This window comes from Balaenoptera musculus, chromosome 4, assembly GCF_009873245.2.
Source record: "Balaenoptera musculus isolate JJ_BM4_2016_0621 chromosome 4, mBalMus1.pri.v3, whole genome shotgun sequence".
NCBI lineage: Eukaryota > Metazoa > Chordata > Mammalia > Artiodactyla > Balaenopteridae > Balaenoptera > Balaenoptera musculus.
Window position 1 is genome coordinate 55,176,934 of NC_045788.1, and position 24,109 is coordinate 55,201,042.

The window sequence follows — 24,109 nt, forward strand, 5'->3', positions numbered from 1 at the left end:
CTAACGGAGCCCTTGCTGCCCCATACTTTACCTACATTATCTAATTGAATCTTACTGCAACTCTATTAGGTTGCTATTATTTCATTGGCTCCTTCTACAAGGCTGTGCTCACAGATACTAAGCAGTAAGGCCAACATCACTGAGCTAGTAAGTAGTGGAACAGGAAAGGAACCTAGTCTGCCTGACTCTGAAGCCATGCTTATTCCACTAAGTTACACTGAGTCTCATAAAAAAAGGATGACTGACATCTTAACAAGGTTATGATCTATTTGTTTCTTTACATTTTTTCAACAACATATAATAGCGTATTGTACAAACACTGACTTTCCCAGCGCTGGGAACATGCCACCTATTAGTATGTCACTGGAGAGAGAATATCTCAGTATCCTTCTAGTATAATAATATGCTCAGCGTCCACCAAGCTTTCAAGCATGCTAAAGAGGAGAGCACACACAGTGTTTGAAATGTCCTTAGAGCTTCAGATTTTAGGCTCAAGAGATTCCAGGAAAATGCCCAAGTGCCTCGTGGATATGACAGGTAGATTTGAGTGTGTTTATTCTGATAAACCTTATCCCAGAAAAATCTGAGGCAAGTTCTCAGTTCCTCAATAGGGAGAGATACTCAGCCTGGAAGATAAACGTGGAAGACAGATGCCCTTGCGGGAGACTTCCTTGGGATGGAGGATATTAACTCAGGGAAATTGTGAGCTCTCGTTTGGATAAAAGGTTCCCCCAGGGCAGGGATTACATGTCTCCCCATAATTCCTGGCTCACAGTGTGAGGTGCTCATCACACCTGCTCCGTAATTTTTTTGCTGATGAAGCACTATCCGTTGTCCTATATGTCAGCTAGAGCCCTATCCCAAAAGGATATTGTCATGAAAAAAAATTGACTACTCCAGATTTGAAAATAAGGTATAGATTATGCTCAGGAAGCTTAAGGGAGAGGAGATGCTGTGGGAATCAGAATATCTGCATACAAATTTAGACATCATCTTTTAAAGAGATTGTAACAGCTTGGAGGAGAAATCGGCATGGCTCTATTAATAGTTAGTGAAATGGCAGGGCATACACTCTGTAGAATAGCTCCATATGGTGAGAGGGAAGACATCTTTTATTACCACACATTCCCCAACAGCTAAACTGATAGCCTTGTAGTGAAGAGCTACCAAAGGCACACTACAAAATGACAAAAGCCCCACAGCACACTGAACTGCTAGATTGTATTCTTGCTCTGCAGAGAGCAGGGAAATCCCACTTATAATGTAATCACATCCACGTGTTGTCCCGTGTGTGTGAAGTTCAGCCTACCGCCTGAGATTCTACAGCTGAAATCAAAGGGAACTGGGCATATGTCTGAAGGCAGGAAAGGAAATACAAGGAGAACCACAATTTCTCATAAACCAGCCATAAAAGGTCCTTCTTCTTACCAAACCTATTAATCTATTTAGCTCTTTGAATTAATCCATTTGATTCTTTGAAACGATAAAAATGTTTACGAATCTTGGAAGCACCAAGGAAAGGATCAGCTTTCTTTTTTAAATCAAGAATGCTAAGATCATTGCAGATATAGGACATTAACATTAAATATTATTTTTGTTTCAAAAGCTATGCATAGTGATTTATAGAAATAATTTGAAAAGACAAGAAGTTTTAAGAAATACTGATATTCCCACCCCTAATAGATAATTACTCTTAAAAATTTGATGAATATAATTGTGGACCCATGAAAATGGGCTTATGCTGTGAATAGTGTTTTATAACATTTTTTCACTTATAAATATATTGGGAACAAATCTCCATGACAATATATGTTTTTTAATTAATTAAGATGACATAAGACAAGCACACATATTGTATCATATCAAGGCATGTATTTTAATGTCATTTTCTTTTTTTAAAGGAATTCCTTTATTTTTATTTTTATTTACTAATTTATTTATTTACTTTTGGCTGTGTTGGGTCTTTGTTTCTGTGCGAGGGCTTCCTCTAGCTGCGGCAAGCGGGGGCCACTCTTCATGGCGGTGCGCGGGCCTCTCACTATCGCGGCCTCTCTTGTTGCGGAGCACAGGCTCCAGACGCGCAGGCTCAGTAATTGTGGCTCACGGGCCTAGTCGCTCCGCAGCATGTGGGAGCTTCCCAGACCAGGGCTCAAACCCGTGTCCCCTGCATTGGCATGCAGATTCTCAACCACTGCACCACCAGGGAAGCCCTTAACGTCATTTTTAATGTCTGTATAGTATTCCATTCTATGGGTATGTCATAATGTATGTAACTAGTGTTTTGTTTTTAGAAATACAAGATTTCGCTTTTCTGGTAAGCGGCCTGAGGTGACCTCTAAAAATGGTTTGCTATTCATTTGACCCAGATAACTGCACAAAATCATGCAAATCAAGAGCTTCAAATCTTCGTGTTCACTTTAAAAACACTCGTGAAACTGCCCATGCCATTAAGGGTATGCATATCTGAAAAGCCACCAAGTGTATGAAGGATGTCACTTTACAGAAGCAATGTGTGCCATTCTGTCGCTACAGTGATGGAGTTGACAGGTGTGTGCAGGCCAAACAGTGGGGCTAGATGCAGGGTCGGTGGCCCAAATAGAGTGCTGAATTTTTACTGCACATGCTCAAAAATGCAGAGAGTAATGCTGAACTTAAGGGCTTAGATTGAGCACATCCAAGTGAACAATGCCCCCAAGGTACAACGTGGGACTTACAGAGTTCATGGTCGGATCAACCCATACACGAGCTCTCCCTGCCACATTGAGATGATCCTTACTGAAAAAGAACAGATTGTTCCTAAATCAGAAGAGGAGGTTGCACAGGAGGAAAAGATATCCCAGAAGAAACTGAAGAAACAAAAACTTATGGCCCGGGAATAAATGCTGCAAAAAAATAAATGCAAATAAAAGTAAAAGAAAAAAAAAGAAGTACAAAATTTCCCCACATTTTCTCCTACTGTTATAAACAATGGGCAAAAGAATTATCAATGGACATATATCTTTACACTAATTTATTTATTTATTTATCTCTAATTTATTTCCTTAGGATTACTTACTACAATTGGCATTACTGGGTTACGTGAGATGAGCTTTCTGAAGCCTTTCCTCATTGCCTCCAGAGTGGCTATGCCCAGCTGTACTCCCACCCACAGTGCATGAGCATGTATGAAGGAGGGGTTGGGGTTTTGTATAAAAGTTTCGAAGAGTTTTTTTCTCCAGAAATTATGTGTATTTCTTCAAGCGTGAATTGCATGATTCATATCCTTTGATTTTGTTTTTTTCTATTGGGGTGTTTGCATTTTATTTTTAATTTACAAAATCTCTTTGTGTAGTGATTAATACCTCTTTCACCTGACATATATGAAGGAATTCTCATTTTGTCATTTGCTTTTGAAATGTGTGTGTGTATATAGTCAACCTCATTGATGGATTCTGCATTTGCAAATTTGCCTACTCACTAAAATTTCCTTGTAACCCCAAATCAATATTTGTGGTGTTTTTTGTGGTCATTTGTGGACATGTGCAGAGCAGTGAAAAATTTGAATCGCATGACTCGATAATTCCCAGCTGAGGTCCAATAGGGCAACCTTCAACCTTCTTGTTTCACATCTCATACTGTAAATGAGTGTCCTTTTCACAGTCTATTTAGTGCCATGTTTTTCACATTTTGATGCTTTTTGTTGGTGATTTCACTGTTTAAAATGGCCCCCAAAAGGTAGTGCTGAAATGCTGTCTAGTGTTCCTCAGTGCAAGAAGGCTGTGATGTGCCTTGCAGAGAAAATACGTGTTAGATTAGCTTTGTTCAGGCATGAGTTATAGTAGCTGTTGGCCATGGTTTCAGTGTTAATGAATCAACAGTGTATATTAAATAAGGTCTCTTTAAACAGAAGTATGTATAAGATTATGTATTAATTGGTTGACAAAAATGTTGGGGTCAGAGGCTTGCAGGAACCTAGGCATATATTTCCCCCAGGAGCAATGCTTCGGTATTTGCTAATTCAGTGTTCATGGTGACATTATAGAACGTTAACTACAGGATATAGCAATAATTGAATATATATATATATATATATATTTTTTTTTTTTCTTCTTCTTCACATGTAGACATTTATAGTTTTTCTCTACTCAAATATTTCAATCTGTTCTTTGTGGACTTGGTGTTGTGCTTATTACTGGGAGAACATTTATTCTCTACTCTTCATATTTTTCATGTGGGAGGACCTCTACCAGAGTAACACACCTGGCTCCTGTTTGGGCTGACACTTACCTGAGTGGTGAATTTGGGAGAAGAGACAGCTACCTTCGCCCTTGGCCTTGAGTCTGTCCCCTTTCTGCAAACAGCACACATCCTTTGATCCTGGTTTTATAGGGTGTCTGCCCAAAGGTGTAGGCCTGCAGGTGGTCAGCACTGCCTGTAACTGGGAAAGTCAACTTCTGGGGTACAGTATGAGCAGGTCCATTGTCATTACTGACTTAAACTATGTTCCCTGACATCTGCTTTATCAGTGAAAATGTTCATCATCTCTCTGACTCCAGGATCTACCTCTCAGTTGGTTACAAACTAAAGTAGGGAGATAAGGAGTGTTTTTGTAGTAGCCCTCTTCACTTAAAACGTTCTTTTTACTTTAAAAATGATAGAAATATTCACACATGGTTTCTTCTAGTTCTTCTTTGGCTCTTTTTTTACTCTTAACTTTTCGTTTCAGAGTAGCTGATATTGCTGTTGGATTTCTCTGTTTCTAAATAAGGCACTGCCATCCAGGTAAAAGGAAGCAGATCCTGTTAGCCCCAGTACCTGGAGTGGGGACTCTTCTTCTCTTGTTCCTACAAACCTTATTTTCTGAGGTCTGAGTCCAGCTCCTATTTACCTTGGCCTGATATCAGACAGAATTTTGAATCTTGATTCTTGAAGTGTTTGACACTCAGCCTGTTTTGACGTGGCCACTGTCTCTTATTCCCATTGACTCTGTTCTTTGAAATTCATGTTTCTGCTCCTCCTTTCCTGCATCGATATCCCTTAGATCTTAGGTGTTTGACTCAGATTTGAGCCAAAGTATAGTGACTCTGTTCAGACTTAGTCTCAAAGTTCCAGATTTCTATTTCCTAAGGTCCTATTAACTTCACATTGATTTTTTTCCCTAAATGCCATCACCCATTGCTTTGTGTGCCGGGTGGCAGCAGCTTGTGTACTCTTGCCTTGTAGGATATAAACATGACAAATATGCCCAGTTCTGCTCAGGTACTGTGATGGCTTTATAGATGTCATAGATCTCTTGCATGGGATCCAGCTATTGGGTATGTGGACAGCTGCCCTCTCTAGCTCGTTGGGATTACCATGGTGAGTATGACCACTCCAGGGAGGGGATGGAAGGCACTAAGGCAGTACATTAAGGAAGAACAAGCTAGGACTAGTACTCAATTCACCTGTCATTACCAATACTGATTCAGAAACCTGGCCTGTGGCACGTACTTTCAGTGACACTGGGCATGGATATGCTTTTTCTGTCAATCAAACTATACTGCTGCCCAGAAGGGTCCTAAGAACACCACCATCAGAGCCATGAGTGGCTACACTCAGATTTGGGATGGGTTCATGTGGCTTACCCCAGCTTATGGACATATGAGCACTCATGCACCCCTGTGTTGGGAACAGAAAAACCAATTCAATGGCATGAGGGATATGGGATGGATGTCACTGGAACTGTGCAGTCATTCTGTCACAGTAAAGGATAGTGGCTGTTTGGCACTGACTAGTTGTACTGTCCAGGTATTTATTAGGTAGCTGTGAAGGGGACCCAGTGGTTGTGTGGCACAAATCTTTGGGCATGGCTTCCACCTGGATGGTTGGACCCCTGTACCCTGGGTTTTCCCTGGGCACAGGGGAGAATCTGCCCCACGGTAATAACAATTGCCGACCTCCCTCTCCTCAAGGCCAGATGGGCATGCTCTGTTTTCTACTGGTGTGATCATTTGGCCGCCATCTTTCTCCCCTCCAGTGGCCTGGAGGACATTGTAGCACACATAGAAGCCCTTACTAAATTCACCCAGCAAGACTTAAATGGTAGCCAGCAAAGCTTGTCCTTACTGAATGCCGAAATGTCTCTAGTGAGAAAAGCTGTCCTCCAGAATAGAATGGCCTTGGACATTATCACTGCCTTGCAAGGAGGCATCTGTGCCATTATTCAAGCAGAATGTTGTGTGTTCATGCCTGATGAGTCGGCTAAGGTATCATCTTTATTAAATCACATGTGGACACAGGTAAAAGCCCTGAGTGATCCAACCCCCAGCCTAGGGGACTTAATAAATCAGTGGTTCTGATCATGGGGCTCTTGGTGGAAAAAATTGTTACTGATTTTGGGAATCATCTCAATTTGTGTTTTCTCTTGCATGTGCCTGTATTGTTACTGTTGTATCTGCCTCCACTGCAGCCAGACAGCTGCCAAACAAATCATGTGGCTCAGTAGGGTTGAGAAGGGACTAGAATATCGCTGAACCAAAATGCTTCAGCCAAAATTTCAAATGGCTGTTTGTCTTCATAAACAGCTTGGGATAAATAAACCTAATTTGTGTAATATACACTGAGCTCTGGTGGGGGTCAGAGAGTGGGCGTATAACCTTATGCGTATATTTTCCCCTAGGTATATTAAATGAATATTAAATTTGGTTTATTGAAAAAGCCTTGGAAACAACAATATTTCTTTGAAAACTGAAACCCCTAACGTGTTTTCTTTGTGTCTTCTACAGTTAAGATATTCGTCACCTCAACGATCTGTCTTATTTTAAAATTAAGGGAAGCAACTGATTGAATAAATAAATATACTGGGAAGAAGAGACAAGTCTTTCTTACAGTGTAATTCCTAGATACTCCCCTCCACAAGTAATATATGTGGACACTTCCCTCTCCAGGAGATTCTCGCCCGCCACCTCTTTTGAGTGTGGGCTGGGCTTAGTGACTCTCCTGCAAACAATAAATAAAGGAAAGGGAAAGATAGTAAAACCGAGAGTGGGGAAACTTGGCAAACACTACCTTAACCAAGGATGAAGGCTAATGGCATCGGTGACATCATATGGATATCAGGTACCCCTGGTATGAAGTGATGAGAAGGGCACTTCACCTCTGTGTTATTTTTTTTCTAAAACCCCATCACCCCAGTCTAATCTCAAGAAAAAAAAATAATGAGAAATTCAGATTGTGGAACATGTGACAGGATATCTGATCGGTATGCAAAACAGCCAAGGTGATGAAAAAGAAGGAAAGACTGAGAAACTGTCACAGATCGGGGAAGAGTGGAGAGATATATAACTCAGTGCAGCATGGTACCAGAGGGTGGGTGGTGGAACAGAGAGATGACAGTAATGCAAAAGCTGGTGACATCTAGATAAAGCCTAGAGTTTAATTAATAGCAATCTATCAATGTCAGTTTCTTAGTTTTGATGAAGGTACCATACTAATGTAAGATGTAAAAAATGGGGAAACTGGGTAAGGGGTATATGGGAACTTCCTGTGTTTCCTTTACAACTTTTCTGTGTATCTAAAATTATTCCAAAATAATTTATTTAAAAATAAGGGAAGCAGATGCCTTAGTCACTTTCTTTTTTAAAGCCATTGTCAAATGGTATAAACACCTTCAGAGGAAGAGAGGGGAAGATGAGACTTTGTGAATAGCTTTGTATAGGGAAATTCCTGCTGAATTATAAATTAACTCCTATTGTACCAAAAACTTCCCAAGGGAAAAATCACTAAATTAGGAAAAAAATGGAAAGGAAATATACATATTTTGCAGGTTATGTAATCTATACTGGGATTTTTACAAGATAAAGGTGAATTTCTTTTGTGCAGTAAAGCTTAGCCACACAAGGCTTGGTAGATCTTTCCCTCTTTTAAAAGCACCATTGCCTTGCTTTGGGGGATACTTTAGTTGTTACTTTCCTGGATTTAACAATTAAGGCTTTGGTGATCTGTGAGGACAATGGGTTAAATAACGCCTTTATTCGTCAACAAGTGCAATATATTTTTTGGCAAACATTGACTTTAAAAAAAAAAATTATTCATTTATTTATTTATTTTTGTCAGCGTTGGGTCTTTGTTGCGGTGCGCAGGGTTTTTCTAGTTGCGGCCAGCGGGGGCTACTCTTCGTTGCGGTGCGGTGCGTGGGCTTCTCATTGCGGTGGCTTCTCTTGTTGCGGAGCAGGGGCTCTAGGCGCAGCGGGCTCAGTAGTTGTGGCGCACGGGCTTAGTTGCCCCGCGGCATGTGGGATCTTCCCAGACCAGGGCTCGAACCCATGTTCCCTGCATTGGCAGGCGGATTCTTAACCACTGCGCCACCAGGGAAGTCCCAAACATTGACTTTTTTATATTTAACTTGGAAATAAAAAAAAGTATGGTAGACAATTCTCTGGCGATCTACCAAGGCTCAAGGAGGGAGAAGGTGAATTTTCTTATGTACAGACTAAAAATACTTAGCCCAAATCACCATTCTAGAGATGTGATTAGGCAGAGAAGGAAATTTTACAATGTTTACCTCTTTGGCTTTTTTCATTGGCAGTCCAGCATCAGCTCAGTGTACATATCAGTTTTCATCCTTAAATGCACATGAAACCAAACCGGGGTTTCGCAGAGGTCTAATTGCTGTATGATTTGATGTTACTGTGCAGTGAAGCTATGCTAGTTAATTGTTTTCCTGACTGAATTTCCATCTCTTTTTCTCCCCCCTGCCCCCATTCTGCCCGAAGGAACCTATGAAGCAAAAAACAAACAAACAAAAATCTCTCAGAAGAGCATCTTTCATTTTCAGAAGCGTCGTCTGCAGTGGGTAGCAACCTCATCATAATATGGGTGATAATGATGACGGATAATTGTAATTCTTAAGTGGTTTCAGCTTATGGTTATTAGGGGAGGGAGCAAAGCGAGGATGGGTATGTGGAAGAGAAATATGGTTTGCTATGTTTGAATTGCTTTTCCCCGCATTTTGAACAATAGAATGAGGAAGTCATCTCTTTGCATCTCTTGCTGATTCTATTCTAGGGTTGGTATGTGGCTGTGGATTACAGCCCATTGGAACATTGTGTATTACGCAGCATGATTACTGGAGGAAAACTCATGGAAACAAATTAGATGCTTGATTAACCACTTTAAATAATGATCGATTTATATGGCTTCCTGTACACCGCCCTTTTCACACTAATCAATAGCTCAGGCAATATATAAACAACAGCTTTCTGTAATAAATAATTGCATTGTATAATGCTCGTTAAATTTAGAAATTTCTATTTTATTGCAGTTCTCACTCATAAAACGGAGCGCCAAAGAGTAATTGAGATTGAGTTAGAGAGTCTCATAATGCTTTGATTCACAATCCAATCTAGGAATTGTTTCTCTCTGAAGACCCGTAGAAAGAGACCCCCTGGGTAATGATGGATGGCTGAGGAGGACCAGGGTGGGGAGGTGGGGAAGGGGGAGAAAAGAAAAAGGGTCTAAATGAGACTGGAGGGGAGCAGGGGAAGGGGGGGGGGGAAGAAAATAAAAAGCTTGATGTGGCAGCTTGCTTCTTTTGGATCCCAGTAAACCATTTTAATATAAATGGGCGAGAGGCAAGAAAGAGCCAGTTGGAAAAGCCTGAGAAGCAGGCCCTATGTCCTCAGGAGAGCAAAATGTCTCAGACAATAAGATGGGAGATTTATTATGAAGAAATAGAATGTGCTGTTTTCCTCTCCCTGGTTCATCTAAAGCCCTTAGCCTGACAAGAGAATGTAGGCTCCAGTTAACTCTAGTCGCTTCGGGAACGTCACTGGTTGCTTTGAGACTAAATGTCTACTGGCTATGAATCAATTAGCTCCTTGCCCCCATCCCCAAGGATAAGTGTATTCCCTTATTATTCAGACACTTCCATCATCATCTCCAAGAAAAATGAAGATCTCCCACATGGCTAGAAGCAGACAGGAAATTGGAGCTATGTTACATTAATTTTATAATTGGAAAGTGCGCCCTCATCCCAATGCAGAGAGTGAGAAACAGTAGTCCTTGTGGCAGAGCCATTTGGAAGGGTAAGACTTCCCACTGAAAAATATATGTAACTGTATTTTGAACATTCTTTACAAACGCCAATAAATGTGCTTTCAAAATTATAGATCAAAATATAACTGGGAAAGTAAGACCCATGTGGAAGGGGAAAGAATCAAATGAAGTCCGATTGGTAAATAAGGAAAGCAAAACTTTGGAGCTGCTTCTGCAAAACTATTTAAGTTGTGTGGTCTTGGAAGAATTGTGCTTCCTTTCCTGGAGTATCTGTCAGCGTCTCTTAAGCCAACCAGAGTGACGAGAGAACTCTAATATTAGCTCAAAACGACTATGGCTCATTCTGTCTACCATCTTCCTTCTCTTCTCCTCAACCTGGAATGAGCTCTCTCAGTTTTTGCTCTTCATCAAATTTTACCTCCTCTTCAAGGTCAGCTCAGATTCTACCTCTGCTTTAACAAATCCCACTCTCAGTGTTCTCTTCCTTTTTGAACTTCTGTTAGTCCTGCCAAATGATTTGATTATAAGGATTCTTTCATTTTTAATGAGTGTCTTATCCTTCCAACTAAAGAGTAGGTTCTTTGAGAGCAGCAAACAGGTCTTGGTTTCTTTTGTGGTTTCACCAATAAACTTGTCATAATGATGAACTCATAGGTGATGACTAAAAACATACTTGTTACTTAATTGATTGATTCAAAAACATGAAGGCCTTCTCCACATATTTCCAGTCTAGCACAGGACATTTTCTTACGGCAGGTATGATCATTTAGAAAAAGTGTTGGAATGATCATGCATCATTAAGTTCCAGATTACTGCCCAGACATGGGGTGATGTGCTTAATCAGTCTGTCAGTCAGGATCCAACCAGGGGAATCTTGAACACAGAATTTAGAGTGTATTTGCTTCCACACCCTGAGCAAGGCCCTAGTCAGAGCTCCTCTCATGTGATTCCTCTTCAGGCAAATTTACCTTCCTCTTGGACATCCCTTTCCTCTGCTGACCATTTGGAATAGACCAATCAACCTGGCTTTGCTGGGGCTGTATTATTGAATCAACAATTAAAGATTTAAATGACTTGAATAGGGATAGCTTTGGGAGCATTTCGGGGTCCCTCAAAAGTGAAATCACATAATGATTTGTAGACCTGGGATAAACTTGGTACCAGAAAGCATAATTATGGTGTGTAGTTACAAATTGCAAACCACAGAGGCAAGCCAATGCAAACACATAGCTCAATCTTGCATGTATATAGTCATATCTTGTCGAACACTGCAGCCTGGAATGATGGACTCAAGAATGTCTAATAAGAAGTCTCAGGTTCAAGCCTTCATCAGCATCATGAATGGAAACCCAGTCCTCAAAGTTCTCTGTCATTGGCAGGGACCCCAGGATGGTTGAAATGCTTTTCAGGGTAGCATTAATATTCCTCTCTTTGTTAACATGAGGTCATCATTCATCCTGTCCACTTATACCATGGCTTTGCTAGTTAAGATGTTCTTACTGCCTCTATTGAACCCTACTGATCATAGGGCCCCAGGCACTGCCTTGTTGATCAACTCTGGGCTTCCAATTTGGGATTCAGGAATTTTATAGGTGTCACACATCTCTTCCAATTCATTAAAAAAAAAAAACAAACTGATTGTTTGGCTGTTATTCATTCATGCATGCATGTATTCATTCATTCATTAATTCATTCAGCACCTCATTTTGTAAGAGATTAGAGACAGTATAATAAATTAAGGAAAGAATAAAATAAATAGCTTTGGAAATCAGAACCAAAGGAGAATATAGGTAGGAAACTAATAAAGCAAGGAGTGAGCATAGTATACAAAAAGACTTATTATGGGTATGTGGTCCTGGAGAGTTTCTAGATGTGGGACATAAATTTGGCTTAATAATTCCTAGCAGCCATAACAAAGATGGACACCAAACAGGAACAGAATTTACTCTGTTCACATTTGTAAACAAAGTGACTATTTAGAAGAATACAGCTTTTCCTGATACTGAGAGTAACAGGAAATGTTTCCCCATGGGTCTTGGTAAGGAGGATACTGTGTCAAGGTAGTGGATGATGCCTTCAACAGCATCTTTGTGTTAGATTTGTTTTGCCCTTCAACGTTAGATTATAATGTCCTTCAATGTCAAGCTGATGGCTGTACAGCTTGCTAGAGTTCTTCCTTGATCCAAGGCTGCAATTTGAAATATCTGGGGGAATTGACAGACTGTATATTCTCCAGACACCCTTCCATCGATATTATTTTGAGAAAGTGCCTCCGTCCTGTCTTAACTCCTAAGGGGCAGTATAGTGAGTGGTTAAGCATGCGGGCTCTGGAATCAGACTCCCTGGGTTCAAGTCTCAGCTATACTACTATGACCCCAGTTTCTTTATTATGAAAAAAGGCTAATGTATTCCTCTGAGAGATGTTATCAGTATGAAATGAGGTAGTGTATGAAAGTGCTAAGCACTGGGAGTGCTCAATAAATATGAGCCTTTACGAGTAGACCACAAACAGAGAGGCTTTACAGTCTCAGTGCCTCTCAGGGGGACATAGTTCACTTTTTTTATTTACCTCTCTTTTGTCCCCTCCGGTGTAGGAAGGGAAGCAGAATGCCGCCATATGGCCTTGACTCCTCTTGTTGGCATACAGACAGGGTCCCCAGACTGAGCTCACGGCCTGGATCCTTTATCCCCTCTCCGTTTGGCACACAGGGCAGGTGTTTAAGGGACAGCCCTTTTCTCCTTCTTGTAGAATTTTCAGACCTGAGTGTTTTGGTGAACATTTCCCTTCATTCTGCTTGAAGTTTATCAGTTCCTTTTGTAAAGAAAACTCTGGCTAGTGTGCCTTGACCTACCTATATTCCTGAGTGTAAACCTTCTTCTGAGACACTTGATAATCATGAACTGGTAGCGCACAGACCACTCTAGGCCCAGAGGTTGCACTGTGGCCCCCCGTTCAGGCAGCCCAGCGTCATATAAGGAACACTCTCTAATTTCCATTGGTCCCAACATGGGTTGCATTCATGCATTTGGAGCTGTCAGAGCCATATTGGAGTTGTGGCAAAAGGAAAAACCGATATAATACGGATCCTGTCCTTACTGAAGATTTTAATATTTTGTTCAAAATGGATGGATTTTTGCATTAATTTTGCTTTATTAAAACATTTATCTTGATTACTGAGTTTTCGGCATCCCTCTAAATTTTGCATCCAAGGCCAATGCCTCATTCTCCTCACCCAAGTCCTGGCCCTATGTGCAAATTCGGTAATTTGTAGCTGTCCTGACTCTTAGAGATATTTGACCTCTAGATCGTAGGGCAGTTGTTCCCAAATGTAGGCTTGTAATAAATTTTCACCCAACTGAGGAGAAATAAGAAAATGGAGGACAATGGATTAAGTTTTTTGACAAGCTAATTTTACATAAGATAATGCCGCTCTTACTCTCTTTGAGTTAAAATACAGTTTATTAAAAAAAAAAAACAGAACCTGCAGAAATATTATTTATTAAATAATGATGCTAATAGATGACAGTAGCTTTTTAAACATGTACTTACTGGGCGAAATAAAAATGTGGTGATTAAAAAATTTTTAAATAATTAATTGCTCCAGGAAATTCTACACGTGTGTAAACCTCTGCTCTGGGAGCTTGGTTGTCCCGCCCACCCTAGGACAGATTAGGAGTATGGACCAAAGGAGTGGTGACTGGAAGTCTTTGGCAGGGGTGGGAGGTGAGGATGGTGACCAAGAGGAAACTAGGCACGGGCTAGGGATAATGGATGTGGATGGGTGATACCCTCCTACGTGTTCAACCAGGACAGGCTCTCATGGATGCAGAGGCCCAGAGGCAGCTGCCAGGACACGGAAACAGGTCAAAACCAAGAGCAAATGTTGAGCTGCAGTGGTAGAGGGGAGCCGTGTGCATGTGAATTCTCAAGAGAATTCTGCTAGAGGACCAGTTGTTTTCCAACTGGCTCTTATTTCTGCTCTCTCCTCAGAGAGATTTAAATGCACCAAGCTGCAACCTTGGAGAGATTTTCTTAGGAGAAGAAAGATATTTTCTAGTTTATCTAATGAAGTTGTAAAACCAAGAAGGATCAGGATGAATATGGAACAATTCCTGGAAAGCTAGAGCCACAGTCTCTCATTATAGTCATTAAAAGAAGCCTAACTTAACATAGCAGGTATCAGACAAACGGTACTCACCAAGGAGAGTGATAGCCTGAGAATGCAAATTAGTACTAAGGCTGGTATTTACATGAAGTTGCAGATGTTTGTCAGAATGATCTCCCTCTTTGAAAAAGTAGAGATTTTATTTTTCTTACTGTTGCTCATTATCTTTTTTTTGTGGGGGGGGGCATTGGACATAGTTTGAAGTTGGGATCAGATGACTCGAGCATAAGTTTTGGCTTTTTCATATACTTTGGTAGCTGTATTACTTTAAGCAGGTCACAGTATTCCCTGAGGCCTCGTCTTCTTCATCTATAAAAAGGAGGAGTTGAATTTTATTAGATTTTCTTGAATTCCAAAATGTTATGATTTGTTGTGATTTTTATGATGACCTGGAGGGAACATATACACATTCCTATAAAGCATTTCTTTTTGCCCCCTTTCAACTTCAGAAAAATGCCCTGGATCAGAGCTGCCAGCAGGGACATTTCCATCTTCAGTTTGGAAATATTTGCTGTGCAATTTCTTATATTATTAAGTTATTTGGGACTATAAGAAGGCTGTTGAATTTCTCTGGGTCTTCAGAAATTTCTCTGGGTCTCGATCTGCTACATCTATAAGACACTGTGTTCTTATTCCTGCATCACAATCTTGATGTCTTCTGGGTGAAAAATTTAACTCTTTGTTTTATATGTTAACATCAATGTTAACCAATAAATAGAGATAGGGACGCTGTGAACTACGGTTCCCTTAGCAAGCTGTACACAACAGTACTAGCCCCAGTACCTCCCCAGGGAAATCTCTTCCATTCCGTGGACCTAAGCACCTAGAACTGCACTATTTATTCTGTGCTTTAGGAATTTCCCCTCTCTCTGGGCTGCCCTTTAACCAGTGATGCCTTGATGTTTTTGTTTTTCTCCCTTTGCCAGTCAAGGTGGTCTTAGTCACGCATGTATCCATCACACGTGCATGGCTCTCTTCCAAAGGGCTCCTGTTCTCTGCATGTCCTACCGAATGCTATACTGAGCAGAGAGGCCGCGTTCCGCTCACCCAGAAATCCAGCTCCCAGACCATGGAAATTTTCTACTGAAGAGTCTCAAAAGTTCCAAGGGCCATAAAAGTTTCAAATAAAAACACTCTCAAGAGAGGCAGTTCAGGGGGTAGCTAATTCTTTAACTTGATATAGAAGAGATCACTAACATTTGACTAGGTCTGCTCCTGTTGCTTTGTGAATGCAGTAAAACTCACCAGATCATAATTGTATAGTCTTTGTCTATCCTAAGCTGACACCGTAGAAAAGATAGAATTCTCAGCACTAACTTTATATCTCTTTGTTTTTTTTTTTGAAATAAGCTGTCTATTTTAAGAATGTATTTTCTTGACTTAGTCTTTTTTCCTGGTGCTAAGATGGGGGTGGAAAAAATAGTCACACTTGAACATAATATCTTATTTCCTAGAGGCAGCTGTTTGCCAATTAAGCAGGAATACTGTAAAATAGCAGGTGGATATTTACCCAAAAGCAACAGGGAACTGAGGAGACAGAGAAGGGCCTCAGGAAAGAAGTTGTTATTGTCAATAAGAAAATGATCAGCGACTTGGGTTGTCTTCATGAAATGATTTTATCCCCATATTTTGCTGAAAAGTCCTAACCTGCTGTTTTCCAACTCTTCCTATATTTAAAGTAAATCTACTCATATCTTCACTTATACTTACTTTGAAGGCTCGGGAATAGCTTGTGGGTTCGAACATCTCCAGTGTTTACATCTTTCCTTGAACCCGTGTTACCCTCTCTCTGAGCCTTCTCTGACTTTCCAGGCAGAGTTTGTCGTTTCCTCTCTGTGCTCCCTCACTCTGTGCCTATTTCTATCATGGCACTGATCGTAGCACGTGGTAATTATTTGTTTAACATGTCTGTCTCCCTGACTATTAGCTCTTCAGGGGCAAAGAACCTGGCAGATGGAGGTTCTCAACGTTGGATGAATGAATCAATACATGAATGAATGAATGAATGATGGAAGAGTGAGCTACCTCCTTATCAGCAGCTCCCTTTCTGAGCCACTGTCTATCACAATGGAGACCCCTCAAAATTTGGTGTTAGGCTGATCACCTCAGTTCAGCATAGTCAAAGGACTGCCCTGTGCCATGATCTACAGTGAGGCTTTAGTTGCAAATCATAAGCAATATGTTCTTACAGCTTTTTTCACAAGGGATGAGTGGGTGCATTTCCCCTGGGGCAAGGCCAGCCGGCTTATCACAGCCACAGCCTGCAGTGAGTCTTGGCCACATCTGCACTGTGACTTGGAAGATGCTGACCCTGAGCTCCACATCCCGAGGAGACCTTGAGCTGTTGGGTCATGGATGAGGGAGGTGTCTTTGGGAGAAGAAAGGGTCGGCTTTTCCAGCTGGGCCCAAAGAAGTTTAAAGTTCATAACTAACATAGTACCTAACACCTAACAGACACTTACTAAATATTTTAGGATGAGTGAGTAAATGAATCCCAGTGCCGGACCACTGACTTCATCCTACACCAAAGCAAACCCATTCTCTCCCACGGAGCACTCAGGCATCATGATGCTTTTGCTGACTTCTTGGCTTTTATTAACTAAAGGAAACTGGTGTCCAATTTGCTCTGATATAATACAGATTCCAATGTGCTTTATGTGGGTCATGATTCTGGGTAGGGAGGTGGTCGGGGGATCCTGACTTTACCATGTAATTTCCCCTAGGGTTTCTCTTGGACTCCACTCTGGACAGGCAGGTCTTAGAGCAGACTACTTTGGGCCTCTGAATGGGTTTAGAGAGCGATTGATGCCAAGAGATGCTGGGTTTTGCCTGGTGTCTCACTTAGACAAGGATAATGTGCAGGCCAGTAGGGACACAGAGGGAACATCACTGACACAAGGCAGGCTTAGCCTGGACCCCGTGATCATTTTAGACTTTGGAACAGTTCTTCTGCTCAGAGTTCTATTTTCTGCAGAAAATTCCTCCTCTAAACCTGAGTGTCCTCTAGTTGTTTTCAACCCAACGTTTAGGAGTTTTTGTGAAATTTATTATTTTTTTTAAAAAGGAAGTCTTCTTTATTATTTAATGAGAGTGGCATGTTTAACTAAAAATCAAAAACTTGTCTTATTTGTGTTAGGCCTTGAAGACCACCAGATGAGAGGGAGAAAATGGTGCCTTGGGACAAGTAACCATGCAGATTTTCTCATAAGGTTGACTTGTTTGTTGATTGATTGGCTCATTTATTGAGAGCCTTTGTACAAAGCACTAGTCAGGAAATGGGGATACAGAGAGGGGCTGGATGTGGACTCAGCCCTCAAGGACCTTATTGTTTAGTACAGCAGGTGAGGCATAGATATAGGTGAATTTTTTACAAGACAGGTCATAGTAAGGGCCAAAGACACAAGTATAACGTACCATGGAATTACAGAGAAAGCAGGCAAGGCTCTCTGCTGGGAAAAACAGGGATGAGCCATGGAAGATGCGGCCCTTGAAGGATGAATAGAAATGGTGTGCAGGAAGTTCCATGACAAAGTGGGAAAGCAAGAATGTGTGTTTTCATTTGACTTGAGTACAGTATGATTGACCAGAGGGAAGAGACAGAGAGACAGAGAGACAGAGAGAGAGAGAGAGAGAGAGAGAGACACACACACACACAGAAAGAGAGAGAGAGACAGAGAGACAGAGAGAAATTAATCAATCCTAGGGACCTGGGACCAGAACCACTTGATTAAGTCACCACAAAGCCCATCCAACTTCTGTTCACCCAGTTATATGAGAAAATGTTTCCTTCTGTTTAGACCAGTTTGAGTTGGGATTTCTGTTAGTTGTTACAGAAATTATCCAAACTGATGATAAAATTTTATTGGAAAGAGAGATTGAAGCCAGACTGTTGAGGAATTTAGACAATATTTCAAAGGCAATGTGGAGCCATTTAAGCTTTTTCAGCTGAGGAATGAGGTAATTAAAACTTTAAGAAGGTTAATCTGGCAGATGTACATAGGATGGTTTAGAGGAGGGAAGAGAATATCCATGAGGAGGTGGTGCCCTCCCTCCAGTAAAAGTCTCTACATGTGGAATTATAGTGATTAGAGAATCTAGTCTTCATTTTACATCAAGTGAAATTTTGCACATTAAAATGTAAAATGAATCTCTGTATAGCTAAAGAGAAACCCTAGATTATCAAACTTCCATTTCGTTCTTGCATTGATTTGCATGGTGTAGTTGTGGTTTACCTTGTTCTAATCATATCTGTGTATTCTTAGTTACCCTATACAAGAAAGAAAGAGCAGTCTATGTCAGCAGGCTCCTACCTGCAATAGGCATTCTTTCCTCAACCAGCAGTTTTGGATTTCCAGAGGTTTCTAGATTGACCTCCAATATCAGTGGTATTCATCAATGAACATTCACACAAGTTTTGAAAACAGCAAACAATAAATCACAGAGTACCTGGCACCTGGCACCTGATTCTGCCACTTATTCTGTGACCTTGAAAAAATTAATTCATTCCTTAAGCCTCAGTTTTGTCAACTGTATAATGGAGATGGTACAACACCCACTTGGAGGGTTGTTGTGAGGATTAATGAAATAATATAAGCAAACTCCAATAACTTCAGTTGTGTTTTTGTTTGCTACTTGTTTTCATTACCAAGAGGCATGGAATGGGAGATTAAAACATGTTCCCATAGGAAGCATGAGGTCTACTAACTTGTGCAGATTGGTGATTTTAGATACCAGTTCAGTGGGCACTGAGGAAACAAACATTTTATATCTGATTCTGAAAGGGCAAAGAAAAGAAATGGGCAATAATAAAGACACTTTTGGGGATATTTAAAATACAAAGGACTTTGATCTTTAATTTTTGTTGACTTACAGATATGACTTGAAAAAAAGAAGATTGTTGAGATAAAAAAAAGGAATTGAACCAATGAACTGGAATGGGGAAATTATGGTTTTTGAAGAGTGACAATTCAAAAGAGAAATGTTGAATGTTAGTAATATCTGTGAATGTTCTGTGGCTGTGCGCTGAAAACTGGTATGCTACGTTCCCCTATGTTTGCTTTAATCTAATTTTAGCCTAACAAGTTGTAAAAGCAATATTTTCTATTCAAATAGGAGAAGGAAATATAGGACTGAGACCTTTACTGCCTAGGCTGTCTTGGGGACTTCCCAATAATGCCTAACCCCAAGTACCTAGGCTTGTTCAGTCTTGCTTTGTATTTAAACTTTTTATTTTTAAATGATTTTAGATGTATAAGTAAATTGCAAAAATAGTAGAGAGTTCCATATACCTTTTACCCAGGTTCTTCTAATGTTACTATCTTATATAACCATGTAACGATGATCAAAACTAAGACATTAATATTAGGATAATGCTCTTAGTTCAACTACTGACTTTACTTGGATTTCCCCAGTTCCTCCACTAGTGTCCTTTAGTTCCTCTAAGAGCCAAACTAGGATCTCACATTACACTTAGTTGTCGTGTCTCCTTTGTCTCTTTCCATCTATGAAAGTTCCTTGGTCTTTCCTTATCTTTCATGACCTTGATACTCTTAATGAGAACTGGTCAGGTAGTCTACAGACTATCTTTCAATTTGAGTTTGTCTGATGTGTTCCCATGGTGAGACGGAAGTTGTGCCTTTTTTGGCAAGAGTACTACAGAAGTCACATGTGCTTCTCATGCAGGACATCACATTAGGGGGTTCATTCATGGTGTTGATGTGTCTCATTGCTGGTCATGTTAACCTTGGTCACGTGGTTATGTTGTTAAGCTGCTGTCTGCCAGTCGTTTCCATGGTAAAGCTACTGTTTTCCCCTTGGTAATTAATAGCTATCTTGAGGGAGATCCTTTGAGACAATGTAACTATTCTACTCCTTGAACTTTCACCCACAAATTTGAGCATCCAGTGGTGGATCTTGCCTGCAGCAATTATTACTGTGTTTTTTTTGATCGTGATTTTCTATTCCCCTCACCCCTTCTACATTATTACTTGGGATTCTTCTGTGAGGGATCATCTTGATTTTTGATAATTACCTGATAAAATTTACCTATGACTTCCCAAGGAGCATTTGCACTAAAAGTGACATCGTGAAAAAAATTTTTTTTGCTTATTCCAAACACAATACATATTCAATACAAAAAGCCAAAGAAATACAGGTTAAAAAAATATCTCACTCACAGACATTGATCTTAATATCGAGTCCATCTTTTCATATATTTTGCTATGCATATATGTGCATGTATAAACAAAAGTAGATTATGCTGTGCATACTAGTTTGTAAGCCTGCTTTTTTCACTTGATGATACATTGTAAATATCTTTCTATAGCAAAACAGATATATTTCCATAACATTTTTAAAGGACAGCTTAATATTCATTATATGGGTGCATCATAATTTGTTTAATGCTTCACTTATTATTAGTTTCATTGCATTTTTAGCTCTTCCCTTGTACAAACAATGGTGTGATGACCATCCTTGTGCCATCATCTTTATGTACCTTGCCAGGTGTACTGGTGTGGAGCATTTCCATACTTCCATTTGATCTTCATAACAGCCTTGTGCGACGGCTATTCCTGTTACCCCCATTTCACACAGGGTGTTGAAGTTCACCTTCAGTAATTTGTCCAAAATTTCATTCAGCTCATCAGTGGAATCAGGACCTGAATCCAGATTCTATTGACATCAAGGATTGGCTCTTAACCACTACACTATATTGGTCTATTTAATTACTGCCTTAAGCAAATTTCTAGACCTAGAATTTCTGGTTGAGAAGGTGTGCACATTTTAAAGGCTTTTGATACAGAGTATATAATTGCCTTCCAGAAAAGCCACTCCCAGTGCAGTGGTGGGTGTGTGTGCTCATTTCCCTGCCACAATGGCAATACTGGCTTTTATAGGTTAAAAAAAAAAAAAAAAAAAGTTTCGTTGTTAAGGAAGTTTTTTAAAAGGGGCTGTCTATCTAGAGGAGAGTCTGGTGTGGTTGTTCTTGGCTTCCCAGACTTCCCCTTGGCTCCCTGATTCAGAATTCCAGGGCTCGGGGGTGTGGAGCACAAAGAAGACAGTTGTTGAGTAACTGAATGGCGGAATGCATAGATACACCTGCCTCTGCTGGTGGCCTCAGCTTGGCCACTTCCCACTACAGTGGCTTTGGAAGGAGACCTCAGGGAGTGGCCATCACTCTTGCCCTGGCCTCAGTGAAAGAAGGGACCTTGCCCATTGGAGGAGGAGAGAATAAACAAAACCTAAGAGATGGCTTTTTCTTCCCCAGTCACCCACTCAGATGTGCAAAACTGTCTTATCTTCTTACTATAAATGTAATTTCTGACGCAGCAGAACGTTTTGAATTTAGTCATTTCTGAGTAAACTCAATCTAATTCAGACACTTCTCAGCAAGTTCAGGTTTAGAATTCAGTCACTTTCAAGTTAAAATTACCTCTCAGATTTTCTTCTTCTTCCTCCCCCTACTCCCTGGGGTGGATTCTAATCTCTTAGATGTTGATGCAACTGCCTGGGTGATCTTGGAGAAGGACACTTCTGCCTCTTCATTTCGACTTCTCTTGAACTTTTGGGGCCCTTCCTCTCCAGGCACACCCTTGGATGCCCCCGGGCTGTCTGTAGGGTCCCCTGGGCTCCTGGGCTCTTGCTCAGGTGCAGTCTCACATGTGCCTAAGTGCTGTGTGATCCAGACCTGCCGCCTTCTTCAGACGAACTTCCCTCCTTCCAGCCTTAGCACTTCCTGTCAGCATCCCTGTTTTTGTAGCTTTTTTGTCATCCTAGGAGCCCAAGGCAACCTTCTTTATAAATACATTTACAACGCAGAAAAAATATTTTCTCAAATCACATGCTCTGATTTTGACTCAGAAAAATCTGTTTATTATACCTATTGCTGACTTTGAAATATAGGGGGCTGTAGAGATATTGTTTCAAAGAGTCAATGGATAGATTTTTATCTATCACGTTTACACATAAATGCAACTGCATGTTTCTCTCACTTGGACTCATGTTGTCGGCACAAATGTTCATTTTGATATATGAATGCATCCTTGGCATTCATGGATTTAACATTCCCAGTTTCAGCTCTTTGCAGATGACCCGGAAGATTTATGACGTATAGCAATTTGTTCTTCTGCTCAAGCACAGATTGGAATCACATGCTGTCTGACCACAGTGGCCCAGGAGTCACTTAGCTGGTGTGTAAACTTAGCTGGCTGCCCAGCATCCCTCTCTTGCAGGTTCACGCTTTCCCTTCCTCCTTACATAGTCCATTATTTTCATTAAGCAACTCATTACAATGTTCTAGTTCCTTTCACTGAATTTAATGGGCAAAATTCTATTATGTGCGATGGTAGGATTCATGGATCTAGGCGTTTGACAAGTACTCACATGTACTCCTAGGCGATACATCTACAAGGGCTGCTGCACTACAGAGTTTGCCCCCCACGGCCAACACAGGTCCCCTCCTGCCAGGAATGAGGGTGTGCTTGTAGAAATGCTCCCAGGAATCCAGGAATGTAGGAATGCAGGAGTGGCCGCCTGAGCACCTGGGAGGGGCCAGACATCACTCAACTCTCTCTGCAAGGTGAGTGGTCAGCCTGGGAACCCTGCAGCCTGGGCTTCTCCCTTCTGAAGCCAATAAAGTGCCCACAAGCCTGAGCTGAGAAGGTGAACAGGTCGCGGCAGGGGTGGGGGCTGGTGGTTGTGGGGACAGCCTGCAGACTCCAGCCCCGGCCAACCAGGAAATTCCGGGTAGCCAGTGGCCAAGGCCAGCTTTCTGTTTACCAGGACTCCACCTGTGACTCTTAGCCCTGGCTCCTAGAATCCCAGGAGGAGGTTGTTTAAAAATACAGGTACTCGAGTTTCAGTCTATCGGAGTCTCTGGGGATTAGAAAGCCCATCTTGGCTTAGAAACATCTTGACTGAAAAATTAGGGAGGATAAGGGCAGGGAGAGCCGCCTCGTCCCAGGTGTCCGCGGAGTGCTTTCCAGACCTGAACCAAGACAGCTGAGAAGAGTTCTAATGGAACGTGCCTGTAGAGTGGAGCTGAGTGGCCTGGGTTTGTTCATGTTCCAGTGATTATATTCTACTGAGAGAGCAGCTATTTTTTTTTTTTTTTTTTTTTTGAGAGCAGCTATTTTTTAAAAAAATTATTTATTTATTTATTTTTGGCTTTGTTGGGTCTTCATTTCTGTGCGAGGGCTTTCTTTAGTTGCGGCAAGCGGGGGCCACTCTTCATCGTGGTGCGCGGGCCTCTCACTATCGCGGCCTCTCTAGTTGCGGAGCACAGGCTCCAGATGCGCAGGCTCAGTAGTTGTGGCTCACGGGCCTAATTGCTCCGTGGCACGTGGGATCTTCCCAGACCAGGGCTCGAACCCGTGTCCCCTGCATTGGCAGGCAGATTCTCAACCACTGCGCCACCAGGGAAGCCCAGAGAGCAGCTATTTTAAATACATGGGGGGAGAACAAAAACGTTTTGGCAATTAAAATATATGCCTTAAGGAACTGTTCCAAACCATATTTTAAGTTTCTCCTTTTAAATGAAAATATTAGAAATGGATATGAATTCTCACTAATGTCATCTTTTCATACTCCTCTCTTGACTGTCTTTTGTTTTAAACTGAATTAGGCAAGCTGCTGGTTCAGAACAACACCTAATTATTTTTGCAGTCCTTTCATTCTACAAACATTTATTAAGCACTTATTAGTTGCAAGGCACTGTGGCAAGTATAAGTGGGAGTAAACCAAATGAATAAAATGAAGTCTCAGCCCCAGAGAGATTTGCGGTTCAGTAGGAGAGATATAAAATATGATTAAAGATAACAAATATTTAATACTGGGTAGAAAACATATGGGTATGTGTGGATCTTAAATGTAAATCTGCTGAGATACTTGGGCTGTGCAAAGTGAGAAGCCGAGCCAGGATAACACAAACA

At 41.1% G+C, this 24,109-nt stretch overlaps 1 pseudogene; it reads left to right on the forward strand.

Annotated features, from left to right (window-relative positions):
- The first annotated feature begins 2,341 nt into the window (after positions 1 to 2,341).
- Positions 2,342 to 24,028, forward strand: LOC118894873 (annotated as a pseudogene).
- The last annotated feature ends 81 nt before the right edge of the window (positions 24,029 to 24,109 follow it).